This window comes from Nyctereutes procyonoides, unplaced genomic scaffold (assembly GCF_905146905.1).
Source record: "Nyctereutes procyonoides isolate TBG_1078 unplaced genomic scaffold, NYPRO_anot_genome, whole genome shotgun sequence".
NCBI classification, from domain to species: domain Eukaryota; kingdom Metazoa; phylum Chordata; class Mammalia; order Carnivora; family Canidae; genus Nyctereutes; species Nyctereutes procyonoides.
This window is the reverse complement of record NW_026575142.1, coordinates 21,918,507-21,940,902: the sequence shown is the minus strand read 5'-3', so window position 1 is coordinate 21,940,902 and position 22,396 is coordinate 21,918,507.

Below are 22,396 nucleotides of genomic sequence, written 5' to 3'. Positions count from 1 at the left end.
ATTTAAAATGCATACAACAGTAAAGGAAGTTGCAAGAAATTTAAGAGCTGAGGTTTGAAACAACGAAGGTTGTGTTTCATCACAACGAAGGCATAGAGTATGAACCGAACTTTTTCAGTCGTTGAAACACTAGACAAGGAGAGGTCTGGGATCTTGAAGTTTGTAAAAGTAGATTGTTTCAAGAAATGCTATATTTTGAGACAAATTTAATCAGACATATTTAACCGACGGAAATATTTTTACTTCTATTAATGTATTTAGAGATATTAAAATTCAAATTTGAATTGCATTCTTCCTTGCTTGGATATTTGCTCTTAATTAAAATACTTTCTATCCCTTAATCCTCTCTATCCTTTAGTTTTTTGCTATATATGAAATTCTAAATCATGTAGAATTAGTGAGAATGTAAACTGCCTTTTATAATGGCTTTATTTTCATATTATTAAAATCTTATTAAAATGTAGAAATGTTAAAATATTAAGTGTCTGTAATATGTGATGCTAATATTAATTTTGGAGGGTTTAATTTTTGAAATGGATATTAATTGCCCTAAAGATTAAAGTGTTATTCTTTGATGTTTCTGGAATATATTCATCCCTTGAGATATGCCATTACACACCTTTCTTTCCCAGAAATTTTGCATTTAGGGACATGAGAGTTTAATTTACATAGTTGACTATTTTTTCCATTTTATTAGTCTTAAATTTGAAACATGTTCTGCTACTCCAACAAAATTTCTATGGCTTCACAGAAATATTAAAAATGCTTATTTAAAGAATAAAATTAATTCAAAACATTTCTGTAATGTACCAATGATGTGCTCAACAATGACTTAGGAATAACTCAGAAAACAAATTAAGCAAAACATTGCTACTCTTGCATAATTGACAATATCAACAATAAGATGATTCTCAGGAAATCAAAATGATTGATACTGATAAAAAAAGGAGGTATGCTGAAGGGAAAAACTCTTGCAGACTGGAATGTTTGGAAAACTGTGAAGTGAAATCTGAAGAGTAGAATAGATAGGAGAAGATATTCCAAATCAGAAGATTCAGCAAGTTTTGTGAAGAGAGTTTATTCCTGGGATAGTGAGACGTGACCATATTGGATCAGTAATTTAGAGTCAAATTCTGGAGGGCCATAATGGAAGCCAACAGAGGAAAGGAGGAGAAGTTGATTAACAGAAAAAAATGCCATGTAAAGGTCAAGGAAAATTTGGGCTGAGATGGGGCCACTGAATTAGGTGAACTTCAGAGTGAAGTTTCAAGAAAGCATTAAGAATCGAAGCCACATTATAGAAGTCTAAGAAGAAAAACAGTTATGATAAATGGTGGCAGCAGGAATAGCCCACTCATCTGAGGAAAAGGAAAATTAGGGTCAAGGCAAGTTGTAGAGTAAGTGTCTGTGTGTGTGTTCAGGATAGATAACACATTCTATAAAATGTGATCAAATGAAAATAAAATATCTACCGTGAATATATGGAATATGCTATGTTTCTCAGGTACTGTGAATGAGTAGAATTATATGATTAACAGCATTAGATACATTTAATATCCTGAATTCCTTTGACACACACCCCGCCTCTCGTTTGAGGCATATATTTTTGCTAGCTGGTAAAATTAAGATTCTTAATAAAAAATAAAAAAATAAATTAAAAAAATAAAGATCAGAAAACAACTAAAAAAAAAAATAAATTAAATTAAGATTCCTGTTTTCCTGCAATAGGTAATCGCCAAGAGTGACGACGTGCGAGTCATGTGAGCAACACTGGGCAGTGCCGGGACAAATGGTGCAATTACTACCCATTAACCAAACAGTTCTGTGTAAGCATCTTCCTGCTCAGGTTTGAGGTGTGCAAAAACTCGCTGTTTCTATTTTTAAGATGGAGAGTACCTGGTGTGTAGTGGATATTTGTTATTTTTCAGTCTATTTAGAATCTTTTTCCCATATAGGAAAGACTCCTTTCTGACTTAGAGGTGGTTGATCAATAGCATTTAATATCCTGCACCCCACCTCCACCCACCACACACATACACACATACATACACCTAACACCCAAGTTACCATCTGATCCATGTGTGCCAATCAGATTCACCATAGCCCTGGTCACAGTGATGGGTGATCAGGGCAGGATCGATAGGCATGTGACCAAGCCAGGGCAATCAGAGTATCCCCAGGGCTTTCACTATTGACAGCGACAGGAAAGGAGTATACTTCTATTTTCTCTGAGATTGCTAGACTGAAAGGACAAATAAACCTAGACCTGCCCATTATTTTTGCAATCACATCAGAGAAACATTCCTGGGAATGAAGCCTTGCTCAGAAAAAAAGCAGAGCTGAGAGACAGAGAAGGACAGAGCCCTGATGAAATTGGTGTAAGCTCTGGCACCCAGTCAGGGTTCTACTTCTCGGTGAAGTGAGCCTGTGCATTCCTTTTCCTCTCCTCAGTTGGTTGTCATTTGCTACGTAAAGGCCCCTGTGTCATACAACTAATGAGAATGATTGGCCAAAAGGTAAGAAAAAAAGGTCTGAGCAAGGACAGTTATAATTCTCTCTCCCCCCGTCCCCCCGAATATCTAGACGGCTTTAATTTTCACTTCTGTAGGAAATGCATGCCTCACTTCCTCCCACATGTTATGGCCTTTCATGTATTTATTTTCCTTTCTGGTAATAGAACGTGAGCTTCCTGAGAGCAGGGATAGTTTCTGCTGTTTGTTTGCATCCTCACATTCTGTTGTGTGGTAGATAGTACCAGCCCTCAGGCACCCCAAGCTTTTTTGCCTTCTTCACCTACCACTGCAGAGACTGGCAAAGGCCAGATATTCACTTTCTTGGTACCTCTGTTGCTAAGACTGAGAGTGTGTTTCAATTCTGCCCATTGAGATGTAAGTCGAAAGATGCTGAGAAAAATGTTTTGTTTTCTGAGAAAAGGTATGTTTCTGCCATTACATCTTTCTTTGTGCTTGGAACACGGATGTGCAAAGATCCTTTCTTGAGCTACAGCAGCCGTATTGTGATAAGGAGACCTGAGCATGAGGGAAACAAAAAGCCACCTTGCTTGAAATAAAAACTGCACCATGCCTGAAACTACCTATATCCGAACTTCTTTTTATGTGACTAAATTTAGAATACATTGGCCCATGTTTGTCTAGACCTTACCTTAATGAGTTGGTGATTATGTACCAAGCTTAGTATTTCTTAAATGATCCATGAACTTCAATCTAGATATTAATGTCAATGAATCTGTAGTTTTGAGGTTCACAAAATTTTGCGTTGGAGAGCACATAAGCCTTAAAATCAGAGGACTTGGTGCTGATTCCTAGTGTCTGCAGATTACATGAGATTGCATGATATGACCTTATAAAAGTCAATGATTATGAATGTCTGTTTCCCTCTATTATAGTGGAAATAAATTATATTCCTTGAGTACTTCACAGTTTTGGCATAAGGATTTAGTTGGAAAATGTATATGACTGTTTTATAAAATGTAAAGTGCTAAACAAATGTTAATTAGATATTTTTTATTTAATTTCTATTATATATAAAATATATAATATATATTAATTAATATTAATATATATATTAATTATTAATATATAATTTCTATTATATATAAAATATATCTAATTAGATATATTTATTTAATTTAGGGCGGAACCATAAATATGTCTTACCTTTGTGATTGTAAGCAGCAGAGATCCTCTAAGAGAATATTATTAATTATATATTTTGTATAAGTAAGCTTAGCTATAAAGTAACATTATAGTTAAGCAAAAATACATTTCCCTGTATGAAAACCACACACTATTTTGTTTGTAAATCATATACTATTTTGATGACCTGTTTATGTTCCTCCTCTACAATGACAAAGGGGCAAAGGAAGTCCTGGAAATGTTTTATTTGCAATGCCATAAAACTCCAGATTCAGTCTGGTTATTTCAACAGAGCACAAGTACTGACATTTTAAAGTTAAGTGTTGAATGATTATAAACCTTACATATTTTGATACTGTTACTTGAAAAGTAATATGGAAGAGTCCTTGAATGTCTACAATAAATACCTAAAGAATCTAATATTTGTGTAAAATTTCATAGGATCAGCTGTTTAAACAACAGCCTGATTAAATATCAATACATATTTTGCAAGCATTGTAAATCTTACCCTTTTATTATCTCATAACACAATTTTCCACTAGTAAACAGATTTTCTTGAAAGCAACCAAATTATAGTGTACTGTGTCCTCATCCCAAAATGTAAGGGTATTTTACCAAAACATTCCAGGGAAAATAGTAAGCTCCCATCTGCCTTGTCCTGTGTACCAAAGATCAGAAAGTTCACCTGACTGGCTTTAAAATATCTTCATTCAAATCATGTAAGAGAATTTATGTCTTTTCTTAGTCTTATTACTTACAAAATTTAGGCTCTTTCCCCTATGCATTATCTAAAATAAATAAATATAAACTCCAAAAGAACATCACATTGATAGAAGATTTTATTCCTTTTTTTTACATTTGTATTCTAATTTTTATATTTACTTTCCCTATTATAAACATTTCTTAATCTTTCCAAAAGTTATTACAAATGAAAAGAATTTAACTTTGACCATTGGAATTGTAATTACCTAGTGCTAGTTACTTAGGGAAAGAATACATAATAATCATAGCTGTTTTGGGCTTAGGGCACAGTATGGTTTGCTTCTTTAATTTGATTAGAAATAAAATAGATAGCAATTTGAGTATATTTAAGATGATAAGCTCCTCCAAAGTAAAGAGTGTGTCTTATACCTCCTTTATAACTTTCTTACAATACTAAAATACTAGTCTGACAGCTAGTGGTGGTGGGTCAGTACTTGTTTAATGGACCTACATATCAATATCATTCAAAACTTGTCAGTACATCTCAAATGAAAATCACAATTAAAACAGTAAAAATCTGCAACAGAAATATTCATTGGGTTTTTAGTATTTTTTTCAATATTATTTGACCTCAGATATCATTTTATAAATATCTATTAGGAGTATAAACTCTGAAATTTTATTCACTCAACCCTGGTTGATAAAAATAAGTAAATGAATAAAAAAGTAAATAGACTTTTTTAGGGCAATGATAAAGAGTTGAGGATGAATTTTCTTCAATATTGATACTAAATTGAAAATCAATAATGTTTCTGCCCAGAGAGAAACAAAATTAAATCAATTTCAAGACTAAATTGGTGGTGGTGGTGTTTTTTAGTTCCGAAGAACTGATTTGATTTTTATTCATAAAAGAAATTTCTTTCATGTATTAAACTGTCTTTCAATACCCCCACTTCAATTGTTCTACTCATACTGGATGATACAAAAGGTAAACCACACATATTTCTATTCTAGTTAGCTTTGAACTATACATACTGTTAGAATTCTGAAAGAGAATATTTTCAGTGTGCATTATTTTAAAGTAACATAAATATATTTTATAAAGTATGCATTTTAAAACTTGACTTGTTTTTGTACCATTCAGATGCTATTCTGCAACAAAGAACAAAAAGAAAGGGAAGGAAGGAAGGAAGGAAGGAAAAAGGAAAGAAAGAAAGAAGAAAGAAAGAAAGAAAGAAAGAAAGAAAGAAAGAAAGAAAGAAAGAAAGAAAAAAAAAAAAAGAAAGAAAAAATTAGTGTTCTCACCAGACTGCCAAGAATTCTCTTATGGATCTATGCAACGCCTCTAATTTTTAATGGGTTGCTTTTATAGCTTTTGGAATGTTGCCATTGAATTTTCCCTTAATTTATTGTCAGACTGTTTCTAGTAGATTTCTCTCAGTGGTTTGTTGAACTCTCCCCAGCAAGCTGCCCTGAAGTCACCTGAGCCCCAGCCAGCAGAGGACTCTTATGACCCATGTCTGCAGGCTGTTGAGCTCAGCTCGGGGAATTGCTTCATCCTGACCACCAGAGCTCTTCCAGGTAAGGCCATTCCACTTCCAAAGAGTTGTTGGACCTCTCCCAGCACATTGGCAAACTCTGACTGCTGGACTGCTCCCAGTTAACTGGCAAAATCTAATCAGTTGGCTCCTGCCAGTGGAAATGTAGCTCATGCAACTCAAAAGATGACACCTTTTTTTTTTTTATGAGGCAATTCAGTGATACAGGGGAAAAATGTAGTCATGGTTATAACCAACCAGTGTTTACTGTAGGAAAAGTAATTGCTCACCACCAACTCCTAATACAACCACTAAACAAATTTCTAAATTAGAGCTGAGTTACAGAATTCCCACATACATTTCTTCCCCCAAGCTAGCTTTTTCTTTCCCCAGAGCATTTGTCTCAAATTTTAGTCGACTATTTATCATTAAAATATATTTTGATCATTTTAGAGGGTTTTTTTTTCGGTAAATATGGAGTTAAAACCATTGAAGACTTTTACCATTCTCCTTTTTACATTTTTATAAGATTTCATTAATTGTGGTTATGGTATCTCCACAGTTTTATCTTATTTGATTAAAATAATTTTTAAAGATGTATTGATTTATTTTAGAGAGGGAAGAGGGACAGAGGGAGAGAGAGAAAGCAGACTCTCTGCTGAGTCTAGAGCCCTATGCAGGGCTTGATCTCACAACCCTGAGGTCATGACATGAGCCGAAATCAAGAGTCAGTTGCTTAATCAACTGAGCCCTGGTTAAAATGATTTTTAACAAGCAGTAGTTAGGAATTTTCAACCTATTCTTTTCCTTACCTATCCATAGTACAATTACGAAGCTCAGGAGATTAACACTAACATAATATTATTAGCGAATTTATAGACCTTATTCAAAATTTATCAACCATCGCCCTAATGTCTTCTAAACTTAAGCCATTTTATTTATTTAAAAAAAATGTTTTAACTTAAGCCACTTTAGAAATAGGAAATGAAGCTGTGTGAAGTGCAATTTTCCCCACAATTACAAAGTGTGAGAAAAAGAGAACATTTGGGAAATTCTGACTCTCAATGATCTCTATGAAGCACCTAGGAGTGGCACATCAGGGGTTCAAGAAATATATTTTTCTTCTCCTTTCGATTCCCAAAGTGAAAGCCTTAACATGTGACAGCCAGTCCCAGACACCCGCAGAGGAGACTGTACCTTAAATGGCATGAATTGCAATCTACTCAAAAGCATCAGCCTTCAAATGCTAAGACTTCCTTTGAAGACTCATGCATTCTATAGTCAAAATGCTTCTTTAAGACACACATATTTTATCCAAGTTGAGGTGTAAGGGGACTAACATTAAATCATTATCATCTCCCAGTTGAAGTAATGATCTATTATCTGGGAATAAGACATGGAGGAGAGTCTTGAGAGGGCAGGTCTGGAAAGGACTACTGTGGCTCCTCTGAGCAGAAAGGCGATCCTCTCAGGCCTGAGGACCTGGAAGAAGAGAAGATCCCTAAAGCCAACACAGACATGCAGAAGGATGAAAAAGAACCAAGATTAGATTCTCGAGTTTTTACATTTGTCTAGACTAAGACTTGAGTATGGCCCTCATTCTGTGTGCCTGTCTTTTCTCTTTCCTAAAAACAAAAATCACTGTCTCTTAGTGGACATTTTTTTAAAAAGATTTTATTCATGAGGCACATGGGGGGGTGGGGGGACAAAGACACAGGCAGAGGGAGAAGCTCTGTGCAAGGAGCCCGATGTTGGACTCTACCCTAGGAATCCAGGATCACGCCCCTGGGCTGAAGGGAGGCACTCAACCGAACTGCTGAGCCACCCAGGTGTCCCTCCCTTAGTGGATATTAATGCTCTAAGCTAGATAGGAGGGTGAGGTAGGACAGGTCTAGGGAAAAGTAGGCCACTGTGAAAAGCACCATCTACCCTGATCCAAAGAGTAGGTTACAAGGTGTGTGACATGTTGACTCTCATAACATGGATTGCTCTCACTTACACTTTGTCATTGACTGGTCTGTTTTTCTAACTGGATTTTAAGCCTTTTACACACAATTATTTATCTCTATGTTCAGGGCCTAGAATAATGTCTGACACTTAAGCTAGGTTGTTGTGATACTTAATTTTATGTATCAACTTGACTGAGCCACTGGGTGCCTGGACCTTTGGTCAAACATCATTCTGGGTATATCTGTAATTTTTTTGGTAGTTGGTACTTTGGGATGAAATTAACATTTAAATTGGTAGCATGAGTAAAGCAGATTGACCTCCTTAGTGTGCGTGGGCCTATCCAATCAGCTAAAGGCCTGAGCAGCACAAATAGGCTGACCCACCTTCCTTCTAACTGACTGCCTTCTAGTTGGGACATCAGCTTTTCCCTGCCTTTGGACTCAAACTAAACTCTAGTCTCTTTCTGGGCTGGAAACTGCCAGCCTTTGGACTAAAACTATACCACTTGTTCTCCTTGGTCTCCAGCTCATGGAATTGCACTGCAGATCTGGTGACTTGTCTGCCTCCATAGTCACATTAGTCAAATCCTTAGAATAAATCCCTATCTATCTATCTATCTATCTATCTATCTATTGTCTATCTATCATCCATCTACTTGTATTGATTCTGTTTCTTGAACCCTAATACGGCGATTAATAATTTTGTGTTGTTATTTTTAAATAAGTAAATGAGTGGAAAAAGAAAATTGTTAGGCAAAGTAAATCTACTCATCCATATAATGTGGAGTTTGGGTTAACTATGGTCCATTTTAGCTATAATATTCTAAGATTCTAAAGCCTCCAGTCTTTTGTTTATTATATGTTAAAATGACAAGAAAAAGAAACCACATAATTTTCTATACTGGTTAAGGAAAGGAAAACAAAACAAAAACAAATCTTTGCATCGATAGCAATGTCTGTCTGTCACACCGTGTGAGCAGATACCACATTTCCGTCTTAGAAAACTGAGCAACCTAGTCTGTCATCTGACATACCTTCTTTTATCCCATGGCTTATATCTCATTGCATCTCATTTTAGGGGTTGCATTTCTTAAAAAGTTTTTTTTTTTCTTTTTAAAAAATGACAGTGCAGGGCAACCCCCATGGCTCAGCCGTTTAGCGCCGCCTGCAGTCTGAGGTGTGATCCTGGAGTCCCAGGATTGAGTCCCAAGTCAGGCTCCCTGCATGGAGTCTGCTTCTCCCTCTGCCTGTGTCTCTGCCTCTCTCTCTCTCTCTCTCTGTCTCTATGAATAAATAAATAAATAAAAGTCTTTAAAAAATGACAGTGCATTAGATTTTATATAATCTCTTGCATCAAAAACAAAATGAAAAATGGTCCAAAGTAAAATACAAATATTCTTGGTTACCATGGACATTGGTAACTTATTTCGGATCCCAAATGTTGACCTCCTAATCAGTAGACCAAAGGTGATGAATTTTCTTTTCTAGGATTCTTATTTACCACTTGAGGACCAGGAAGGTATAGTCCAGATAGAACCATAAAAAGGAAATACCTAAACTATGTCCTAGTGCTTAAAAAAGAACAGCAACATATTCTGGCCCTGCTCTGTGACAGATATTGTTTTAAGAAATTTAACATGTATTTACCCATTTAATTCTCATAGCAACTCTAGCTATTATCATTATTATCATCTTATAGATGAGAAGACGGAGACACAGAGAGGTGAAATCAATATGCTCGCCATAATCAAGTGACAGAGCTGGGACTTAAATACAAACAGTGAGGGACCAGAGGCCCGGCACTTACCTGCCATATTATGCTAAACTTGGCATGCTTCTTTTGATCCTTACTGTGTCCTCTAAAACAGGTTTGAATGCCTTCATTTTGCAGATGAGGAAAACATCATCAAGATACCTGCAACGGGATCGAGACGAGACGAGACGTAAAAGTCTATGTTCTTTACTTTGTTTCATAGGTTCTGTGTTTCTCCTTCACCCTTTACCACTTGCTTTTTGTTTCATGTCTCTTGGTCAAGTAACCTGCCTGACAACTTTCCTTAGGATTCTTTGTCCTGGAGAATGTTTATGTTTTTTGTAGAGATTTTCTGGAGATCCAGTGAGCTACCTCAGGAACTACCAGCCTCAAGGTGTGGTGTTTTGACTATAACCATTTTCATTCAATCATTTATTCACCCTTAAATACTATTAAGCATCTACAATATACTCATCTATGTGGAACCCCTCAGGGTCTTACCAGGTTCTGGCATGGTGCTAGTCATCGTGGTTACGAGGAAATAAAAAGGTTACGTCCAGGTTTTAAAGAGTTCACAGGAGAGTAGAAGATCTTCCTGATTCAAAGAAACCTCTTCAAACAAACCTCCTGTTTGAGTACAGCAGGTAGAACAAATTCTGTTGTATCCCCTTGTTCCTGCTCCTCAACTAATTCTAGAATATCATCTGCCAAAGGCATTTTGCTATTCTCACAGCAATAAAAGAACAAAAGCAAAGGATGCCACTAGTGCCCAAAAGTGGCCACCTGGTCACTCAGCATTTATTATATCATACTCTGGATAAGGCAAGAGAGACGATGATGATGATGATAATAATAATAATAATAATAATAATAATAATAATAATAATAATAAATTGGAACAATTAACACTAATTTTATAAGTTCTTTATAGGTCTCTTTTAAGCCAGCCATATGGCACATTTATTATTTTTATTTACTGTAAACAGAAACAAAGACACAGAGAGTCTCAGCAAGTTGCTCAAGGTCAAATGGCCCGTGGTGGTGGCACAGGTGGGATTTTAAGGAAGGAAGTCTGAGGCCAGAACTTAACTTCTTGGCCTCTAAGGTAAAAGATTTAATAAGAAAAGTGAAACCTGTGGTTTCATCTTGCTGGAGGTCTTAAATTTGGGGACACAATTATATTAAAAATCCATTTGTGAAACATCATAAGAGGAAGTAAAAATATGGTGCCAACTAATTAAGAGTATACTCTGGACCAGGAAGGAACATTTATTGCCTACTTGTTAGGGTGCTCATCCTTTACATGTCTCCCCTAATCCTGCAGGCCATTCCTATAGAGACAGGTGCTTGAACCACACAGAGCTCAGGCGTAGTTCTTCAGCCCCATTCACATTTTCTCAGTGATTATCTTTTATTTTTATTTTTTAACATTGATTTATTTATTTGAGAGAGAGAGAGAGAGAGAGAGAGAGGGAGCATGCATGTGGTTGGGGGCGGGAGCAGAGGGAGAGAATCTCAAGGTCCCTGAGACTCCCTGTTGAGCACAGAGTATGATGGGGAGGTGGAGGGCGGACTCTATCCCTCCATCCATGAGACCATGGCCTGAGCCAAAATCAAGAGTCAGATGTTTAACTGACTGAGCCACATGGTTACCCTATCTCTGTGATTACCTTTTAATTCATAATCTGTAACCAGTAGGTTGAAACCTCCTGAAGACAGACACTATTCATGTTTCTATCTCTAGTGCCTAGGATAGTAAGACTAATTTAAATAATTGCTACATGAATAAATTAATTAGAAACGATACCCATTTTCACAATTGAGGAAATAGTCACAGAAAGCCTTTGTGTGTCATTCATGTCACATGGCAGTTACCTAGACCGGTCCTAGATCTGCTTGCCTCTACATCCTGTTTTCTTTGGGTGAGCTCAAATGACTTGAACATCATGCCAATGAGGTGGAGTAGAAATCTGTGTCTGAGTGGAAAGAAGTGGATGGCGTAAAGTTGTAACACTTCCTTATTCTAACTGGAAAAAAAGAAAATTGTGGGGATTTTTGTTTGTTTTATTTTTCATTTTTTCATCTTAATCTCAGGGACATAAAAAATAAGAAAGTGAGCAAGTTCCATGGGAGTGGAGCGTGGTTCGGATTAACACACGGCAGGGAGAGAGAATCACCACTTGCTGAGGTCCAGTAACACTTTGCACTTAAGACTCAGCTGACTTTTCCTGTCAGAAGCTTTGTGTAAGGGAAGAGAAAGGAAATAAAAGACCACCTCCACTGCAACAAGGCTAAGGGAAATTTGCGTCCAGCCCAGGGTTCACCAAAGCAAAAGGAAATGTGGTTAGTTGAACATATGAATGTGCCATTGGTGATTGGCTTGGAGTCTGCTTTTCCTATGGGAGACTAACCTAAGGTCCACCCAGTCCCTCTGGGCTGTTCACTTCTCCACAAGGCTCCTGGCAGTGTCTCCGGAGCAACAGGAAGCTGGACCACCCAGTCTAGCATCACCACGCACAGTATCTCACTCAGCCAACTTGATCTCACTTTCCTCCCTGGAACAGCTCCGTGGTGATTCAGAGGTGAAGAGGCAGATAATTGGACAGTGGAATTGAGTCCTGTGTGGTACAGAGTTGAAAAAGAAATTCCTTCCAGACGAGCTTGGAAGTGAAAAAGAAAACCCAACAAACATAACCTTGTATGCACAGCAAATGAAGCCAAAGAGAGGTTGACAAGCATCCTGGCTCTGCATGGACCTGAAGGCCATTGGCCAGAAAGCTCAGAGACAGTACTTCTGAGGCAACGTTGCTATCAAGTGGTAACTTATTTATGAAAACAGAATCTATTGATTCCCCCACATGCTTACTCGTGTACAAAGAATACCACAAATGCACATATGAAAAGTGATCTGACACAAAATTCTGTGTTCGTTTTTCTCAATGTTTCCTAATCTTTACATGAAAAAAATAATCAGTTTAAGCAAAACATTTCCTTAGTTCTCTGTGTAATGACCATATATGTTGCCTAAATTACCAGATACATTCTTGACCTTCCATCTGCTACATCACAAACAATACTTACTATATCGTAAGTCAGCCAGACATAAACAGAAGACTGGCACACTAAATGGTCATTTATTTTGAGAGGATGAATAATAAGACAAGACACCTAATTTTTTAAACCATGTATACAGACTTTACCGTTCAAATCAAATAATAGTCTTTGACTCAACAGTGATCAAAGTCATTGTGGAATATGCAAGATGGAAAAGACACAATTCCACAAAATCTAACTCAATAATCCTGCTGATTTATTTGTCACATTTCTTTCTTGCTTAAGAACTCTAGTTAATCAAAGGCAAAGTAGATCATAAAATTACAAAAAAGTAATATATATATTGATCAATGCTGAAAACTCCCAATATCCCAGTATTAATTTTATTATTGAAAAATAAACATACGAATTAACACAGATATTTCACTGTATCACTTAATTTAATCACAACTATGTTATATGCATTTTAGTAATGAATTCCTTTTCCTTTCTAGGACATGATCCCGAATTTTAGATACGCGTTTTCAGCATTCACTTCCCAGGTGGCAACACAATGTTTGAAAATATCCTCGTGGACCTATAAACTGTGGTATGCCCAAACAACACAAAATAGATGTATCTGCCTTCATGCATGACCACACACTTAGTGGCTTAAAACAACACACGTTCATTATCTGTGGGTCAAAGTCTGACATGGGTCAGATGGAGCTAAAATGAAAGTGTTGGCAGAGCTGCATTCCTTCCTGGAGGTTCTGGGGGAGAATCCATTTTTTTTCCCCCTTGCTTCATCCTACTTCTGGAGGCTTGCATTCTTGGCTCGTGGAACCCTTTCTCCAACTTCAAAGCCAGCAATGTCATCTCTGTCTCGTGCTTTGTCCAGTCACATCAACTTTTGAACAAAGTGTGGAGATGTTCTCACTTTTAAGAACTCATCTGGTTAGGTTGGGCACAAGTGGATAATTCAAAATAATCTCCCTGTCTCAAAATCCCCACCTTTAATCAGTTCTGCAAAGACCCTTTCATCATGTACATAATTCATGGGTGCCAGGGATGAAGATTTAGGACATGCACATTTTTTGAAAGAGTAGTTTCTTACCTACCACAATAGGGCTTTTTGGTTTTTTTATGATGAAATTGTAAATTCGAACTTGTGTATACACAAGACTCTTAAAGAATTTAACTCATTTTTACTCCTTCATTCATTCACTCATTCACTCATATACTTAAGGAACAATGAGAAAGCATATATTATAAGAAATATACAAATGCAAATATAGACAAATTAGTGTCCTCACTATTACGTCTTCTGACCTTTGATTTTCTACCTAGAGCCCTGGGTTAAAACTGTTTCCTCTGCCTGAGATACCATTTCTTGTCTAACACAAATTAAGTTCCTAAATAAATTCATCAAGATTCATTTCAAAGGGTGCCTGGCTGGCTCAGTCAGTCAAGAGTATGAATTTTGCTTGGGATTGTGAGTTCGAGCCCCATGTTGGGCACGGAAATTAATTAAAAATAAAATCTTAAAAATAAGAGACTCATTTCAAATACTACCTCCCCCATAAAGCTTTTTTTTTCTTTTGACCATCCTAGCTGTAAGAAATCTCATCTCAAATTTTATAATACCTTGTTTTTACAATGTAAAGACTTTTTAGCTTGTTTGTAGTTATTTGTATACATTCTCCTCTCCTTTTAGGGATTCCTTTAGATGGGGGGCCATTCATATTTGAATGCAGGAAAAACCAGGAATGGCAATCAGTATATATAGGCTTACTATGCATATTTGTGGAAACTTTCTTTGTAAACATATATTTGCTCATGACTTAAAGCAGTAGAAAACATCAAGAAATGTAGTTTTGTTTCAAAGTTTTACCATATTTCTCCAGGAAGAAAAATTGCAAGAAAAAGAGCAAAGTAAATTAATTGGAGGTTAAGACCCTCATAGCAAGAAAAACCATGTGGTTTGCCAATTTATGAAGCCAAAATGGAGAATTATGGAGAAATTTCCCTGCAGATCTCTTGCTGCTGCCAAAGCCGACAGCCAAAATGAGGTTTATAGTCACTCATATTTTTCAACACTGTGCCTCACATTGCCAATATAGAAATGCCTCCTCTGTGACCTTGAAAATGGCCTCATCTCTTTATCAGTTTTCCATCTAGTAAAATTAGATTCTTTTCTTTTACAGTAAGTTTTTACCCAAGTTTGTAAAATATAATTCCATTGATGAAAAAAAAAGTGTACTTTTTTTTTTTTCATTTTTCAAAATCAGGAAACTGAAGTAATAAAGAGCTGGAGGCTGCACTCAAGACAGGTACTTATAAATAATTTTATTTTAAGGATCTCTACAAATACCCATTCACTTTCATATTCGTGCTAACAGTTGCCTCTGCTTTGCTTACCTGTTGAAGATTGGTCATGCCACATGCTCTGCTTGCTTCAACATCATTTTGAGTAGGTTTTAAAATTTTATTCACTTAAAGACATTTGTGTGGGTGTTGTTTTTGAATATTTTTGAAACTTGTCTCTATATCACAAAATAGATTTTAAAATTAAAATTCTATCTTTAATTTAAAAAGAAACCAATCGATTGTCTGATTTTGACTCATGTTCTCATTCTTGCTTAATTTAAAATCCCTCTTGTTGGGATCCCTGGGTGGCGCAGCGATTTGGCGCCTGCCTTTGGCCCAGGGCGCGATCCTGGAGACCTGGGATGGAATCCCACATCGGGCTCCCGGTGCATGGAGCCTGCTTCTCCCTCTGCCTGTGTCTCTGCCTCTTTCTCTTTCTCTTTCTGTGACTATCATAAATAAATAAAAATTAAAAAAAATCCCTCTTGTTAAATTTCTGCCAAGGCAAAATAATTTTATTTTTATAACAAAAGTAAGAATTTAGAAAAGGAATCAGAATGCTGGGCAGTATAATGACTGTTTTGATCTATATTTGAAGATCATTTTTAGGAGCTGAAATCAAAAAGAAATTAACCTCTGGACTTTGGTGTCAGAACTACTTTGGTCTCAAATCCCAGCTCTTCCATTAATACTAAATGTGGACCCCTTAACTCTTTATTCTTTAGTTTCTTGGTCTGGAAAATGGGAATGAGAGTTCTCCCTCATAGGGATCTGAAGAACAAGTGAAGGGAAATGCCCAGAAAATATAGGGCAAATGCTCAGATGGTTCCTGACACACAGGACTAATTAAATCACAGGTACAGCTTCACCCTGATGATAAAACAATTCCTTCCTTGTAAACACATTTTAAAGTGGCAACAAATTAAAATGAAAACATGATCTTCACCAAACTTGAACTATCATATGACTGATCAGATTTATGGAATTTTTTTTAAGATTTTTTTATTCATTCATGAGAGAGGCAGAGAGACAACAGAGGGAGAAGCAGGCTTCTCATGGGAAGCCTGATGCGGAGCTCAATCCTGAGACCCCAGGATCATGATCTAAGCCAAAGGCAGACACTCACCCACTGAGCCACTCAGGTGCCCCAGATTTATGGAAATTCATTACAGAACATTCTCTGGATTAGAACTGTCTTGTTATTGATTAGATTTGTGGAAACTTATTGCAAAATTTTCTTTGGACTACATTTCATTTCAGCCAGGGAGATAATTTTATTTAATACAAGGAAGTAAAATGAGTAACAACATTAGCCTAGATTTGGGGAAAAAAAAAACAGCATACAAGCATCAGCGACTTTTCATAATAGAAACAAATATTGGTAATGAAACTTCCCAGATCTTCACATATAGTTGAATAACATAATCTCAAATGGATGATATTTTACTAACAACATCACAACCACAAATTTCATAAGGAAAACCAACTTGCTTTATCAATATGAAGTTGATAAAGTGTCTTTGATCTCTTGGTTATCCCTTCTAATACTTTTTTTAAAAAAAAGTTAATACAATGTATCCCTTGTTAAGAAGAAAAAAAAAACAATAACAACAACAAAAAAAACCTATAAACCTGTGCCTTGATAAGAAAGAAAGAAAGAAAGAAAGAAAGAAAGAAAGAAAGAAAGAGAGAGAGAGACAAACCCAACAACACCAGTTTTTATGTTGTGCCCTATCCAGCTGACACTGTCCTTTTGGAAAGCCAATGACTTGTTAGTACCCCTAGCAGCAGTGTGAACAGATGCGTCCCTGACAGGCGATGGATGGTCAGGGTCCATCTGGCCAGTGCAGCTCGGACAGAAATGATGTATACAGCTTCATCAGCGAATGACTGTCATCAATCGTGGGCCATGGGTAGCGTAAATGACAGCTACGCTGCAGCTGAGACCCCAGGTGTGAGACTGAGGAGGACTGATTTAAGAATGCTGGGTAATCAGGAATGTATAGGCTCCTGGACTTTAATTTGTATCTTTAACCTCCTATAAATATCCCGCTATACTGTAGCAGGTATGTGTTTTTTAGTGTCTCATCATGAAATTAGCTTCAAGATGACGGCTGTTCTTTGCTCCCTCTTAACTACTGATGACTTAAGTTCCCCATCTCCATTACCAAATGCATGAAGTGTCCTGGCTGCTGTACGGTGTGCCCCACAATTTAATTATTACCTCATTGATTTTTCATGTATTTCAATTTTCTCTTCCTTAAGTCGCCGTGGCTGTCCTGTTGGGGTGATGCTTGTTTTTCTTTTCCAAGATTTCCTTATGGAATCATTTGGAGTCAAAGATGTTTTTGTTTGCCTCTCCTCCTCCCCCCCTGTTCTGCCTCCACCCCTCCTCTGGAATGTGTAACTGCCGCAGTCTGGAGGTGGGCCTGCACATACAGACAATCCAGAAAAGAAATCTTCCCGGTTTGCACAAGATCTTAAAAAGAAAACAATATTCCACTGCTTACTCTCCAACAAAAGGTACCTGATTCTTAAATGGACTCTCTTTAGTATGCATTAAAGATCATGCATAATTTGCATCTATTAGCATTTTATTATACCACTGGCTCTGGGGAAAGGAAAATGAAAACAATTATTGTATCCTCAGAGGACGTTTCTTTACTTATAACTATTTTACAATAAATCATTTTTGTTTATCAGTTTACTGGATATGGCAAATGTAGAAACACTGGAGACCGAGGGGTTCTAAAAGCCTAGGAATTTATAGAGCGGCCCCACATGTTTTCACTGAAAGCTCTTCAAATACTTCTAGCTCATTAAAATGAATTATGTCAATTACCACCAGTAGATCTGGAAAACATTTGAATCTGATGCAAGAGGATGTGTTTTTTTTTTTCTTTCCAATACCACAGAAATTCAGTTCTCCCTAATATAAGCAAGTTAATGCAGCTTAAACAATATGTGAATGAAAAAGAGGCCAGTCTACAAGAATACTTTCCTCAAAATGGGAATAAAGTTGGATCTCTTGTATTCTGACCATGTATTAGGGTGTGAGGGGCTTGGAGAACTCAGAAGACCATCTGGTCAATTCCACTGCCTTCAGCAAGGGTATACCCAAAGCATCCCAGACCCAAGAGAAGTTATTTTGTTTTTAATATACTCTCAGGGAGACTAGCACAAGAAATAAGGATGCAAACTCTTTAGGCCTGCCTACCTCACATGCACACATATTTTTTTAAAGTATGATATTTCTGGGGATCCCAAGTGGCTCATCAGTTTAGCACCACCTTCGGCCCAGGGAGTGATCCTGGAGACCCGGGATCAAGTCCCACATCAGGGTTCCTGTGTGGAGCCTGCTTCTCCCTCTGCCTGCATCTCTACCTCTCTCTTTCTCTCTGTGTCTTTCGTGAATAAATAAATAAAATCTTTTTTTAAAAAAGTATGGTATTTCTAACACTCTCCACTGGTCTTAGTGATGTCCAAGGCCAGTAACCCACTCCAGAAAAGAAAAAAATGCATCCATCTTTTTTCTTTTATTTTTTATGAAGATGATTCAAGTATTATTTTAGTGGTCAATGCAAAGCTCACTATATCCTACTATAAGAATTGTAAACAAAAAATACAGTTATGTAAAGTCAGAAGCAGAGATAATATCAGAGCAAAGCTGTAATATTTTGAAGACAAATTTTAAGAATGTGCAGTGCCTTGTCTGCGAATTGTAGAATAAGATTAGAATCGCAGAATCATCACATAAGTTAGCACTCATGATAGTGTTGAGAGATACGGGTGACAGAGAAAGAAGGAGAGGAAGGGAGTCTTCTTGAGCTAAAAAAAAAAAAAAATGCTATAGATATTTAGTTTTCAGGCCTGAAAAGCATCTTGAACAGAGCTTGAAGGATGGAATAGTATATGTCTCACTGTTAAAGACCAACTAATGCCTGAAGTTTGGAAACAAGACTGACCAAATCAGAGAAGTCTGTGTATACTACTGACCAGAAATCTAAAAACTTGGGTTCTAGGATGGCAATAATAAACCTTAAAGAATGAGGAGGTATCTCAAATGTAATTAGAGTTGCAGTTCTCAGCGGTGATCTGTGTGGTTAACAAATATTGTCATAAGCTTAGATACTCACTAACGGTGAATTCCTCACTATAAAAAAATGGTGATCTTGACAATAAAGGGTCTTGACTTCACGAATCTGCTGTTTGATTTGGCTTCAGGTATTACTATTTAGGCAGGGTCTATATAATTCAGTATGATAAATGTAGATTTTAGAGAACAAAATTCAATAGACATTTGTGGACAATGAAGTGTTCGTACGACTATTTGCCACCTTATGTTTCCACAATTTCTATATTAAAGATTCTCTGTGTACATTTATCAGTAAGCATTAATATTTTTATCTAAGGCTTCAAAAGTTATTCATTAGCTTCAGACCAATTTCCTCTCTCTCTATCGCAGTTGGAGAATGATTTTTCATCTATTTATACTCCCACCCCTACGGGGGCGAGAGTAGCCTACCTGAAGGTATACTTCTGCTACAGGGATCCACTGCCCTTCCCATGCCCTGTTCTTTAAAAACCAAATCTGATAAGGCTCAATAACAAACCACAGAATGGACTAGAAACACAATTTAAACATTTTGATTCCTTGCTCTATTTTTGAATCATTTCCTTTTTGATTTTTTTTCATTCTAAAATTTCATGAAACTGTTGCTGTATCTCAGATGTGATTTTCCTCTCTTTTGGAAAGGCTTTCCTAATCTAGAAACCTAGTAGGATTTAGTTAGTTCAGCAAGAATCTGGAGAAAAGGAGACCTTAAGGTCATACAATTCTATGTCTAGTTCAGACAGATGGAATCTTAGTGACACTTTGGTCCACTATAGGTGAAAAGAATAGGGGACAGTATAAGGATGGGGGTGGGGGGCTAAAGCATCTGCTAGTAATAATGTGTCTATTAGCCTAGTGTCTCACTTGGGAACTTGAGGTAGCTGATGAAGGATTTGGAATTTCCATCAGTACTAATGCTGTTTCTCTATTTGAAAATGGAGAAACATCTATTTTTCAGAAGAGCTGCGGTATTTCAGAATCAAAAAAAGACCCAGACCCTCCTTTGCAGTTCTTGGTTTGAATCAGTACAAGGGCCACTGAGGGGTTTTGCATCTGTGTTTAGGTTTTTATCTTTAGTTGATCATTTGAAATAATTTATGGAAGCACATGTTTGCTCTTTCCTTGGGAAGGAGTTGGAAAAAGTCTGTCAATCCATTCAAATCAGCCTAGACTCATACCTCAAATGCTTGAAAGAAATTAGTGGAAGCTTAACAGAAATAGAAAGTATGATCTGTTCAATCATTTCCCTTAAGGGGAAATTCTGGATAGACTGTGAAGACAGACACTTTTTCATGCAGACAGGGACACAGGAATCAGCAGTAGGCAAATGTGCTGGAGTCATTTTCAATAGGGAAAGCCATAGAAATTTGAAATCCTTTTAATTCAGTGCTTATTAAAAACATCATAAAGTAACCATATGTGGATCCTACATGAAGCATAAGCAGATACTTTCTCTTTTATTTTATCCTCAAATTCATACTTACCACAAAGTCAAGCACAATGTAGGAGCCTAATCAATACTCATTAACTATGATAAGGGTTTTTTTTTTTTTTTTTTTTTTTTTACAACCAAGTGATTTCGTTCCTTATATTAAAGGCTATGCAAATCTCGTATCAGGTCATTTTGTTTAACTCTGTAAACAGTCAAGCTAAGGCTGATACTAGGGACTGATTGCAGAGTTAGTTGTCTTACTAGTTCACAATAATTACCTTTGAGTCCTATTCTAAATGGTGGCCAACCTTAAGAAATGAGCAGAGTTGGCACTTAGATGGGACCGAGCATGATTCCCCAGAAGATGGCAGCTATAATGCAAGAAAACCGAGGAATGAGATCTTTACATTATTTGGGATTTAATGATTTTTTAAAATAACCTTAGGAAAAGCCTCAATATTATCCAATATCAGAAGGGATTTTTTTTTTTAATGTTGGACTTGGTTTCTATCTATTGAACTATTGAATCCATGTCATTCTCCAGTTTCAGAAACTTAAGCAAATGGACCAAGAGAATTGGACACATTTAGCAGTTCTTTTTTATCAGTCCAACACCCTTTAGCCAAGAGCCAGTGGAGCCCAACATCATGGCACATTTCCCCACAATATACTCACACTCAACCAGCACCTAGGAGGGAAAAGTGCGAGGGCTATTGAGCACTGAGAATTTTTCCAATGAATCACAATTATGTGAACACCTGTGCTAACTAAGTTTGTGCTGATCCACTGTGAAAATTTGCAAAGTGCTCAACAGCCCTGAGAATTTCTCATTTATTATCTCAGGTGGGGTGGTCTGCGACTGCACATTAGGTTGCGGTGTGAAGCATGTAAGGACACGCATTCAAGACCTCATCTAGGACCTTTTCATTCTACCTGCAGGGTACAGCTGTGCCTCTTAACAGGCCAGAGTTCTGCTTCTGAATTTCTGCCCAGAAAAGTTAAGGGCAAATACAAGAACCCTTCATCTGCAAATGAAATGATTATAGAACATGCAGTGCATTTACTTACATGTCGAGAGGAATTTACCATAGGATTTATCTTGGGAAGATCCTGATGATCAGTGTGATATCTTTATGAATATAGGATCATCATATATTAACTAACTGAAAAAGTGTCCAAACTCTAAAGGATGAGAAAGGACTTTACTCCTAAACATGACTTTGAACTGCCATTAATTAATTTTTTAAGAGATAAAGATACAGTGAAACTTGTCTAGATCCCAAAGGATCTATAGGCTAGATTATTTTTAGAGTCGATGATTGATGAGAATAGGAAGATAATTTGTGAATGAAGTCATCAAAATAGCTTGTCAAAGGCTGGATGTAAGCAGTGAAATTGAGATCAGTGAATACGCTGGATATAGGGTCAAGTGTCGATTCCACAATAAAGGTTCCACATATGCCTGGGACAGTGGCTTTCTTTGAAAGTGTTTTCTGTCTCAGAACTATAAACTACTGTGTGGTCTCTGAATATTAACGCAATGTCAAGAAGACAGTTTTTCCGTGTAGCTCCATAGACAAATTGATATATTTACCAAAGATTCTTTGGTGAAATACTCATTTGTTACTTTGAATAATTAAGTTTAATAGGAGACAATAAATTCAAGGATGGGGATATAAAGACTAGGGACTACCCTGGCAGTGTAAAGTTTTATTTATTAAGTGATGCGCTAGACTCTGGAACTTAATCATTTCTAACAACATCATGTTCTCACAAGAGGAAAAAGGTGCAGGGTATGCCGTGGCTAGTGCAGTTGTCACTGAAGACAATTTAGTATGAGATAACAGAG